This window comes from Daucus carota, chromosome 7, assembly GCF_001625215.2.
Source record: "Daucus carota subsp. sativus chromosome 7, DH1 v3.0, whole genome shotgun sequence".
NCBI classification, from domain to species: Eukaryota; Viridiplantae; Streptophyta; class Magnoliopsida; order Apiales; family Apiaceae; genus Daucus; species Daucus carota.
This window is the reverse complement of record NC_030387.2, coordinates 34,258,758-34,272,156: the sequence shown is the minus strand read 5'-3', so window position 1 is coordinate 34,272,156 and position 13,399 is coordinate 34,258,758.

Below are 13,399 nucleotides of genomic sequence, written 5' to 3'. Positions count from 1 at the left end.
AATGATAGATGGAAATACATATGTCTAACCATAGGCAGACTATAAAAGAACACAGATCAAGGAGGAAAATATTAACATAAAAAAGCTGAAAAACACAAACTGCACAACACAGGAAAATCCAACTCCCAGAGAACAGGTTACGATCAAATACCTAATCATTCTTCTGGGTAGGCCTGGCAACTTCTCAACTTTGCCATCAGATGCAGGACTATTGACACCCCCTAGGAGAAAGTCTTCAATATGCTTAAAACCCTGTACAACATTGATAAATTGAATTTATTCATGTAAAAAAATAAAATAACACCATTTAATCTCAATAGTTTTACTTATTTCCATTTACAATTTTAACCTTTTTGGCTCTGATCAAAATTCAGATTCAATTAGTAATCTAGCAAAGTACCAAGAAAACCACTTCTCCGGTAGTTGGCAAAAATAATCATTGTCCATTCTGCATAACATATCATTGTTTTTATTTTCTTATTTTCTTTCTTTCTTGCTTAAGAAAGTTAGGTAAATTTGTTCTTTTACAAAAAACAAATCATGATCATCTATGTACCGTCTTTTGGAAATCAGATTCATCTACCTAACTACACGTCGACAATGTGACATAAAATTGATTTCTATATAGAGATTTATAGCAAGAAAGACTTTCTAAAGCTTTTTCTCTTCTAACAAATGGTTGTTCTCGTCCTGTCATGATACATGACAATAAACAAAGATATATGAGATCTAAAAGCTTAAGGAAGCTCCGCATAGTCAAATTATCATATCAAGTATCTCGTACCAAAGACAACAGTACAGTAAAGGAAAGAATAGCTAATAGTTCTGTGACCAAACAAAGTGTTAACTACAATGAGACCATCAATATACGGATTGTTGGAGAAATCATAGTTGTTACCCAAACCTGTTAATGGATATGTAAAGTACTATATTTGATGAACACTACACATTGATGTATAGTCTTTAACAAATCAAAAAGATTAGTGTCTAGACACCATACCGCAATTTAGTTGAGCTTTTATCTGGGCATTTTGTTGTTCATTTTCTGTTTTTTGTCTTCGAATTCGTTCCTGGGCATTTTGTTGTTCATTTTCAGTTTTTTGTCTTCGAATTCGTTCCATCCTATTGCTTAGAAGTTGATGAAGAGATGTGCCAAGAGCTTCAAGTCTATGCGCTGCTAGTAAAATAAAAAAAAAAGCAGATACATGGTGACTATTTAGCCAAGTGCTCTTATAAATTGAAACAATATAGTATTTTTTCACTCTTCAACCGAAGACATGAAAGTGGTAGTAACCACATTAGATTGACATAAAAGAATACCTTGCGTGCTTTAATATATTAAATTAGTCCAACAATGTTTACAGACTACGAAAAACATTTAAATGATAAGCTAATTATATAATGCATAGTTAAAAACATGACGGCAAACCTAGTAGAACTAACCTGACTCGTTTGAACCCGTGTAATCATCCACAACAAAATCTACATATCGTCAATACAAATCATTAGAAACATAAAATATCATAAATCAATGCGAAAATAAGTAATAAGAGCTGTAGAGCATAGGATACTACTTGTCGAGTATATCAAATTTCTATATGGAACACCCAAATCATATACAAAAGTAACAAAATACTCGTGAAGTTTTTTTGGATGGGCACCGAAACTTTTTTATAGACTATTTTGTTGGCATATTTTTCTCGAACCTTCTCGAGATTCCATCAATGTAACTGCAATAACAAATACATTATGAGCAAATCTTTTACAATAAGTCTCCTTAGACATTCTACTGCCCATTCTGAATGGAAAAACAGAACACCAAAGAGCAGTTAAGAAATAGTGAAGAGATATTACAGAGGAAAAACTACGTGACTTGGAATGAAAAGAGTGTAACAGAGTAGAGTGTAGAAGAGTAGAAAGTTTCTTCAACTATTAAAATCATAATGATGATAGTAAAGTAGTATGAGGTGAAAACAAGAAACTCAGGAGATGAAAACAGGGGCGTATCAATCACCAAAAAAAGCAAATTAACAAATTGTACTAATGAATTCGAGCAAATAGATTAATAGAGCATTAAAGGGGAGAGAGGAACGAATTCGAGCAAATAGATAAATAGAGTTTAAAGGGGAGAGAGCCAGAGAGGGAGGGAGGGAAAGAAAGAGGCTGACCCATAAATTCGACGCTTGTTTATATCAATTGAGAGACAAAGCTTCTGATGATTTAAAGGGGAAAGAGCCAGAGAGGGAGGGAGGGAGAGAGAGGGGGAAAGAGAGAGAGAGACAGAGAGACGCTTGTCTTTAGACGAAGCTTCTGATGGCGAACCACTGCTTCTCCCCTCCTGTTGTTCCTGTTGATTCGTATGCCTGCTGTGTCCATCTCAGTTGGGAGAGAGAGAGTCCTAATAGCTGTTCGGAGAGAGAGTCCTGGCAGGAGACAGTTTTTAAACATCCGTATAGCGGAGAGATGAAACCAAAAAAGTGTGACGAAACGAAAAAACGGGAACAAAAAGTGGGACTACAAATTATACCTATGTTGGCTTATTATAGTATAGTATAGATGATATGAGAGAGGATGACAATTTTTTAATAAATCTTAACACATAAAATTGATTTTTGTTATATTAACCTTAAAAGCTAATTTAGTATGTACATATCATTTCTGTATTTTCAATCATAACTATTATACAAATTTTCGTTTTCCATTCTATTGAGGATTATTTATTTTTTCACTTATAGAAAGAAATTCAGTCAAACATATTTCGTCTTTGAATCCGCTCAATAATATCTATTCATAGTTGAAGTTTTAATTACTAAATATATATTATCATATCTATGTATACGTGCATAATAAGATGCTAATTGATATTCAATTGTAGTGCTCTATCTAGATGAAATGCAGATGATTTTGATGTCAATATGATTAGCTCAAAGACGTTCATGTTAAAACGTTTTGGATGTTTAAGCAACTTGAATTCATGAATTAAAATAATTTTAAATATTAACTTATTCAAGTGCTATCAAAATTTTCAACTTATTTGAGAGTTTATGTTTCAGTTCTCTTTTCAAATGAATAAAATAACTCATGAATTAATTTAAAACTGATGGTGATTAAGTTTCTCAAAATAAAATATGGTTCACGTGGTTTGTAGCTCTATTGTGTGAACTCGTGGGTTTACCCAGTGCGCAAATGAAGAGTAGCGGCTGCGGATTCCTACGTTAAAATAAATAAATATCAATTATTCTTTTGTTCACACGACACATAGGTATTATATTTATGGTATTAAAACACAAATGACAAGGCAGCGTAGTGGTACGAAAGAATGGAATGTTAGTGAATGCTCTCGAGTTCGATTCTTCAAAGCCATAATTTTTTAAACAATATTAGACAAAAGGATAAACATGTCTTTTCACATGAATAAAAAGTCTCATAATTTACTTGCTCACATGCCCATGTTGGGCTATTATTAATAGAAAGCCCTAAAACCCGTGCAAGGCACGGGAACAGTATCTAGTAATTTGATTTTTATAGAGATTAGTTTTTGTTTTTGAATAATTTGATGCGATCAGTTTAATATTTTAAAATTTAAGATGATTGTTGATATATATATTTTATGAACATTTAGTTATTTTATGGTCTTGACTATCGCTCTAACTTTCTAATATTATCGTGATTAACCATAAAATGTATGCTACTTTTTTACATCAATTTTAAGAATTTTACTTGTTTGAACAATTTTATTTGACTTAAATTTTCATATTTCTCCATCCATGCTACAACAACTTCAAGTTTCGAATCTCGTCAACAACATATCATAATAAATTATTAATTCAAACACATATAAAAAAATTATTAACTATTGTAATACACACCTGCATCGCACGGGTTATTAGCCAGTATATTATCAAAGCTAAATATGAAAAAATTTGATCGTCGGTTTGTAGTCAGTACGGTGAGTTATAACCGTTAAATCACTTGATTAAATTGACCACAATTGTTAGATTTAATTTTCTATATTTCTACATCTATGCCACTAAAGATTAAGGGTTCGAATCCGGTCAACAACATATCCATATAAATTATTAATTTTAACACATATGAGAAAATTATTAGCAATTTAAATACACACGTGTATATATCATACGAGTTATAAGTTAGTGTATCGTAATCGACAATATAATATATTTAGTTATAGTCAATTATATTCCGCTATAAAGTATAGTATGAAAAGTATATTGTTTTACACGGCTTTACATGTATTTAAGTGATATAAGATACTGTATTCGCAATGACATACTACATGTCAAATACAATATTTAAGTATATCATCTAAATTATAGAAATTAACTTGACAAAAATGATTCCTATAAAGATTGTACCACCAAAGGCAAGAAAAACAAATATACACTCATTATTCTAATCAAATCTAAGACGGACGATTTGTACTTTCGACATATTTGATCAATAGTGCAAATCAGTACAACTCATACATTTATGTACAGTCGAATCATCTACATTATTTTTAAATTTTATCTTGTATAAACACAAATTCATGTTTTAATTCATTTAGTTTGTTTGTTAATTTTTAATAATCATCTAATATATTTAAAACGAAACATAATCCAATTATTAGACTAAAAAAGATGTATAATTTAAATGAAAACTAATTTAAAGATAAGTTACGACTACTTAATTATATGATATGGGGAAAGAATGACCATTTTTTTATATATTTTTTTCATAAATCTTGACACACAAAATTGATTTTTGTTATTTTAATCTTATAAGCTAGTTCAGTATGTATATATCATTTCTGTATTTTCAATCATAACAATCATACCAATTTTCATTTCTCATTCTATAGATGATTTTACTTGATTTTTTACCTATTGGAAAAATTTCAGTCAAACATATTTTGTCTATGAATCTGATGAATCATCTATTCATGATTGAAGTTTTAATTACTAAATATATAGATATTATCATATCTACGTACACGTACATGATAAAATACTAATTAATATTCAATTGTAGTGCTTTATATAGGCGAAATGCAGGTGAATGCAACGTTATTGGCCATATGCTGCATTCGAGAACGCATCATTTTCAAAAGTAACCATCATTTAAATATAAAATGATATATTAGCACATATCGGGTCGAATTCATGTACCATTTCCGCAACTGTTTCTTTTAAAGACAACGTTATCTCAGACTGAGACAAATTATTCTTAAATAATATATTTTCAGAATTTATGATTTTTAATCCAGTCACTTTTATGATACAGAAATTATCTCAATAAATAAAAAATAGACTACAAATCATTTATTATAAATTTATATTATTAGATGATATATTATATATTAATAAATATAAAAAACAAAATCATTATTGAAAATTGATGGTATTTAAGTCTGTCTAAATAAAATGTCAAATATTTTTTTGTTCACATGGCATATACATATTATATGTATTATATTAGAATACAAATATCATTTGACATAGTGGTAAAAAAGAGGTAAAGGTTAGTGGATTCATGAAATTAAATTTTATCAAATTACAAGAATAAATTAGTCTTTTCAAATGAATTAAATGTCTTGCGATTTAAATTATTAGTTTAATTTAGTGTGTGCGCGCGCGCGCGAATAATTTGCTTAGTATTTCATGAGTATTTTAAATATGAATATATTAGACATGTTTGTATTTTGAAATTTAATCGGTCTCATAAGGTATGAATAATTTAAAATTAGATGATTTTGATGTCAATATAATTAGCTCAAAAACAATCATGTTGAAACGTTTTAGATGTCTAGAAAACTTGAATTTATGAATTGAAAATTTTAAATATTAACTTATTTAAGTTCTATCAACTCTTTCAACTTATTAAGTTTCTCAAAATAAAATATTAAATATTTTTTTGTTCACACGACGCATACATATTATATGTATGGTAGTAAAACACAAATGTCAAGTTAGCGCAGTGGTATTAAAGAAATGGATGTTAGTGGATGCCCCATGTTGGGCTATTATTAATATAATAGATTTTATAAAATACTTTTTTTTTGAAAAATATACTCTCCCCTTTTTTTTAATTTATTCAAAATATTTTATTAAAAATATGCAAAACTTTCATTTTTCTGAATTTTTTAATAAATAAATTGTGTTGCAAATAAGTGACTGGAGAAGTTAACATATAATGCAATAGAAAGTAACTCCAAATTTTTTCAAAAAAAAATTGCTTTGTATTTGATTACTGATCGTATTAAATTTTTTTTTATATATAATTACTTATAGTCACATATAATATTTTCGTAAATATTTTTGGAAGATAATAAAAATATAAAAATATAGTATATTTGGTAAATTTTCAATATCTTATACAAATTAATTTCCAGTGCTAGCTGGTTGATTTAAAAGAATTTTTTTTTGTCACAAGATACTTTCTCGTATGACGAATTGTATCAGAATACAAAAGCTGCTGTCAGGAGTTCCTTTCGTTCAAGAAATTTTACCATCTACCCTCGCACATGCAAAGATGACCGGGGACGCTTAGACAATAAAGCTTTAATGTTCGATATGAAAACACCCATAAGAAAATTTGTTTAATAAAAAATCATATAAATTTTGTGGCCATTTTACATCACTTATACTTTGGTAGTTTGGTAGAGAAGTCACGCGTCGGACGGGGGTGCATATTCTTTCCGTGCTCACACGCTTTTGCGACTACATAAACGTTTCAGCCTGCATATGTATCTCTAGTTAACAAGTTTCTCCCTGATTTTATACTGTATTTGCTTCCTTGTTCTTCAAGATTCACGCCTCCTCTGTATTAATCCTTTTCTTGCTTTCTACTTTTACTATCCTCTCTACTACTTGTACTCTTTACGGTTTATACATCGTCATTGCATTGATTCTTTTCTCTGTTTTCACTTTGCCTGATTTCGCTACAGCCGAGACTGCGTTATTGAATGATACTCCTTCCGTCCCTCCCATTTCTTATCGAATGGGTTGGACACGGAGGTTAAGAAATATGAATAAAATAGTGGAAAAAAGAAAGAAAAGTGGGTGAAGTGGCGGTACCCATTGATTTTTAATGTATAAAAGGAAAAGAGTGGAGTAAAAGTAGTTTGAAAAGAAAAGAAAAATGGACAAATAGTGGGACCCATTGATTATTTTTTGGTAAGTTTTGAAATGTCAAGAATTGGATGGAGTGTAATTAAAGAAATGCGTGGGACTGGGACGGAGGGAGTATAGTTTAAGTACTTGACTGATCGATCCGGTTGCGAAAAATATGTCTGCCAGGAGTTTGTTGCTGTATTTTACTCTTCTTGTCTTCTTTGCCCTAGGTTTGCAAGCTTCGGCTGAGACATGTTCTCGATGGTATGTTTTTTTATGTTTCTTTACGTTTTACAGGTGGGATTCATTGTAAAACATAAAGAAACATCAAAAAACATACCATCAAGAACATCAGTCTCAGCCGAAGCTTGCAAACCTAGGGCAAAGAAGACGAGAAGGGTAAAATACAGCAACAAACTCTTGGCAGACACATTTTTCGCAACCGGATCGATCAGCCAAGTGCTTAAAAAAAAAAAAAAAAAATTTGCCTCGGCAGGAGTTTGTGTCTTTTGTAGTGCTTTTCTTGCTTAGCTTTCGCGGTGTTTATCCGTTGGAGATTTTGTTGTTTTTTACTGTTATTCTGGTTTATTTCTTCTTGGTTGGTGCTGCCTCTTCGAGTCTGTTCTTAGAGGTGGTGGTTGAGAGGAGTCCTCTCGTTGTAAATTCTCTTTTCTATTTATAAATTCTCACGAGGTGCCGCCCTCATTTACCCAAAAAAAAAACTTACCAAAAATTGTCAATGGGTACCATCATTTGTCTACTTTTCTTTTCATTTCACACTATTTTTACTCCACTATTTTCCTTTCATACATTAAAAATCAATGGGTCCCGCCTGCCACTTCACCCACTTTTCTTTCTCTTTTCCACTACTTTATTCATATTAATTATTTTGATTTTTTACACATAATTTTAAATTATAAAAAAGTTTTTATTTATCAAATGTTGGTCAATAAAATGTTTATAACTCACATTTTTATTTTAGAAACTAATAATCAAAAACATGTATGTTATAAATTTTATATCACTCGAAAAAATAAATAGACATGAGTCGGCTCAAAACAAATTTAGTTGAATCAAACTTATTTTCCATCATATCATATTATAAAAATATATAATTTCATAATTTTATTCATTAAATAATAACCAAAAATATCTATTTTACACATTTTAATCACATGCAAAAAGTCACATAGACATGAAATACATAATGTACACATATATATGAGTACTGTCTGCTGACAACTTACACAAATCAATATACTTATATAAAGGAGAAGCGAGGGGCGTGTAGGTGGCGCCTCTCACATCGCTTCGTTCTATTTTTCTAATTTTCTGGAATTTTTGGATGAAAAATATCAAAAATTAGAACTACCTTTTTTTAGTTTCGGGTATATTAGAAGCAAGTTTCAGAATCTGATTTTGTTTCAGATTATTTACGGAATATAGTAGCTTCAAAGTTTTAATCTGATTTTGTTTCAGATTATTTAATTATGGGAAAGACAGATTATTTATGGAATATAGTAGCTTGAAAATTTTGAAGCGAGGGGCGTGTAGGTGGCGCCTCTCACATCCCTTCGTTCTATTTTTCTAATTTTCTGAAATTTTTGGATGAAAAATATCAAAAATTAGAACTACCTTTTTTAGTTTCGGGTATATTAGAAGCAAGTTTCGGAATCTGATTTTGTTTCAGATTATTTATGGAATATAGTAGCTTGAAAGTTTTAATCTAATTTTGTTTCAGATTATTTAATTATGGGAAAGACAGATTATTTATGGAATATAGTAGCTTGAAAATTTTAATCTGATTTTGTTCAGATTATTTAATTATGGGAAAGAGTAGCAAACAAGTCTCTCTGCACCTATAAATACCCATATAGATCATAGGATTTTGGATCATCTAAACACAACCTCCTCTCTCAATACCACAAACCTACCGGATAGTTCTCTTACTCGATTTTTAAAGGAGAAGCGATGGGCGTGTAGGTGGCGCCTCTCACATCGCTCCTATTTTTCTAATTTTCTGAAATTTTTGGATGAAAGATATCAAAACTTAGAAATACCTTTCTCTTGCTCGATTTCTAATTCGGAAGTGTCGTTCTTCTGCACGATAAGTGAAGGCTGTTTATACAGTAAAGGTTGTTGCAAGCAAATGTCGTTATAAACCGTTATATTGGAGTCGACAAATCCACACATGAGAAAAGAATATAGTCTTGACATGATATTGATGGTCGATGTCAATAAATTAACTATTAGAGATGTATGTTTGTTGGTTATTCTTTAATAATATTTGTTTTGTTCATCGAACATGTTTGTTGTTGTTGATTTTTATATTATTTACTTTGTATACATGAAAAAATTATTCATGCATTATCTGTTTGCTCCGTTCAAGCAACTTTTAAGAGAGTAGTTATATTTAAGTTAGATGTTTTTGTACACAATCAATCCAAAAAAAATTGGAGGAAGGTGACAATGTAAGAACATGATCACTTTAAAACAAACAAATAAAATTATGATTTGTCATGCTTTAAATTGTTAATTATGTGTATAAATTTATTTTCATTTTTTCACCATGAATTATAGTCCAATTTTGCAATTTTATATATTAGTATTGGTATTACATCAAGATTTTTATAATATAAATTTATTTTATCCTACAAATATTAACTTTAAAACATTAATATACTTTTTATAGACAACCATAAAATTATTTTATTCTACAAATATTAATATTGAATCATTAATATAATTTTTATAGGCCGCCGCAACGCGCGGCTTCTCAACTAGTTTAATATAATCAAACTTATTTTTCTCGATATTTTATTACATAACAAATTGAACAACCTTTGTTCGTAGCAAATTGATCTCATATCCTCCTATTAAAATGTAATGATGTTATTGATTGGGCCACGAAAATCTAAAGAAGCAAACCTAGTCATTAGGTTATTTCGCAGGCCCACAAACAAAAGGTCTCAAGTTTTATCTGACAAGTGTATGTGGGGCCTTCAGATCGCTTCGTTCTAATTTTCTATAATTTTTGAATGAAAATTATCAAAAATTAAAACTACTTTTTTTAGTTTTGGGTATATTGGAAGCAAATTTCAGAATCTGATTTTGTTTCAGATTATTTATGGAATATAGAAATTTGAAAATTTTAATCTGATTTTGTTTCAGATTATATACTTATATAAAAGAGAAGCGAGGAGCGTGTATGTGGCGCCTCTGACATCGCTTCGTTCTATTTTTCTAATTTTCTAGAATTTTTTAATGAAAATTATCAAAAATTAAAACTACCTTTTTTAGTTTTGGGTATATTGGAAGCAAGTTTAAGAATCTGATTTTGTTTCAGATTATTTATGGAATATAGAAACTTGAAAATTTTAATCTGATTTTGTTTCAGATTATTTAATTATGGGAAAGAGTAGAACTATTTTTTTAGTTTTGGGTATATTGGAAGCAAGTTTTAGAATCTGATTTTGTTTCAGATTATTTATGGAATATAGAAACTTGAAAATTTTAATCTGATTTTATTTCAGATTATTTAATTATGGAAAAGAGTAGCATATAAGTCTCTCTGCACCTATAAATATCTCTATAGATTGTAGGATTTTGGATCATCTAAACACAACATCCTCTCTCTCAATATCACAACCCTATCTACCTCTGGTGATAGTTGTCTTTCGATTTCTAACTCGGTTGTGTCGTTCTTCTGCAACGAAAAATGAAGGCTGTTTATACAGTATTAAAAAAAATAAAAGTTGTTGCAAGCAAAGGTAGTTAGAGACCGCTACGTAGGAGTCGACAAATCCAAATATGGGAAAAAAAATAAAGTGTTGACATGATATTGATGATCAATAAATTAACTATTAGTGAGGTATGTTTGTTGGTTATTATTTTATAATATTTGTTTTGTTCATCGGACATGTTTGTTGTTGTTAATTTTTATATGATTTATTTTGTATACGGAAAAAAATTATTCATGTATTATCTGTTTGCTCCGTTCAAGCAACCTTTTGTGCACAATCAATCAAATAAATTGGAGGAGGTGACAACGTAAGAACACGATTACTTTAAAAAAAACATAAATAAAATTAAGATTCATCGTACTTTAAATTGTTAATTACGTGCTTAAATTTATTTTCATTTTTTCATCATGAATTATAGTCCAGTTTTGCAATTTTATATATTATTAGTGGTATTACATCAAGATTTTCATAATATAAAATTTATTTTATCCTACAAATACTAATTTTGAATCATTAATATATTTTTTATAAACATCCATAAAATTATTTTATTCTACAAATATTAATATTAAATCATTAATATAATTTTTATAGGGCGCCGCAACGCGCGGCTTCTCAACTAGTTTAATATAATCAAACTTATTTTTCTCGATATTTTATTACATAACAAATTGAACAACCTTTGTTCGTAGAGCTCAACATAGAGGCCGATGCTCTAGCTAAAGGAGGCCTGCATAGAGCTTTATCAGCTTCATATTGGGAGTTATGATTATTACGCTAAAGATATGGACTAGGGGAAATCTTCTTGGATGGAGATTTAGATTGTAAGGTCATCTCAGCATGGTTCTGAATGAAATAGCGAGGAGGCGACTAGAGTGAACAAGCATGGATGGTAATACAGTGCTATATAGTTTATGTATTTGGGTGGTTAGTGGTGCTCATACATGAGCATCCATTTTCTGGGAACTAGTTTATCTTTATTCTCGGGCTCAAGTTGGTTGTAGAGTCGGCCTTGAGTCAGGGCCGGCTCACACTAAGGCGAGCTAAGCGGTCGCTTAGGACCCCAACCCTAAAAAGGGGCTCAAAATTTGCTAATGTTTTACTATATATTAAGATAATAATATTAAATTTTTGTTTGTTAATATGAAAAAAATAAAATATCTAAAACAAATATGAATTATTGTATTTTAAAAAGATAATATATATAACATGAAATATTAATAAATATATATAAGATTAACTTACAAAATGAGAATTAAATGAATCAAATGATTTTAATTTTTTTTAGTGATATGTGTATTAAGTACTTACTAAATGTAATAAAATTTATTATTTAAATATATAATACTTATTTTATTTTTCATAAGTTTTACATTATTATATATTATGTGTTTTCTATTTCTTGTGTTATAGTACTTTTCAATGTTTAATTAGTTTAAATGTTACATTAATATACAAATAAACCTAATAATAAATAAAAAAACAACATATAAAATGGTATATAAATTTTGTGTAAAATAGAAATATAATTAATTATCATCTCATCATAAATAATTTTTGTGCATAATTCTATAATAATCTAAAATATACATTATTTTTAATAAAAATTATTTTTTATATATAGAAAAGGCCTCTTGTTAAAGTTTGATTAGGGCCTCAAATCTAGTTGAGCCGTCACTGCCTTGAGTCTGTTTGTACTTTTATTATTAATCAAGGTTTATAAAAAAAAAATATTCAATTCAATTCAACATCAATCAATATTCAATATTTCAATTTATTCTTAATAGTTGCTAGTAGACCTGACAAACAGTTCGTGTCGTGTACTTTCGTGTTTTCGTGTACTGAACCCTAAACCCGAACCCAAATTGTTTCGGTTTCGTGTACCAGTTCTGGAACACGTACACGAACCGAATTATTTCGTGTCAACACGAACCGTACACGTTAAGTACACGAAAAATTTCGTGTACCTTCCGTGTACCACAAACAGTCCGGATGAAATGTACACGAAATACACATTTGTACACGAAAGTACACAGATTTCACAATTAATCTATTATTTTTATATTTTTCTGTGACAAACAATAGATTAGATATATAATAAATTCATAAAATAACATAAATGAAATAATAGAACTGAAATTGATTAAAGAATATATATAAATATGTATAATATATTTTTTAATTTATATTTATTTATTTAGTTCGTGTACTTTCGTGTCGTTCGTGTACTTATATCAAAAACCGAACCCGACACTAATAGTAACGTATCAAAAACCGAACCCGACACTAATAGTAACGTGCACTTTTCGTGTTCGTGTACTTTCGTGTTCGTGTACCGAATATTGAAAACCGAACCTAAACTTTTCGTGTCGTGTTTACGTGTCGTGTACCGAATTGTCTGGTCTAGTTGCTAGCACTAGCCTTTCTTTTTTACTGAAATCACCCTCCCTCTTTTTTAGCATTACACTATCTCTTTTGGGCATATCAGTATTTTCCTTTTTTCTGGATCTTCTGATAACCCATCGGATCTGACCCAGATATTTC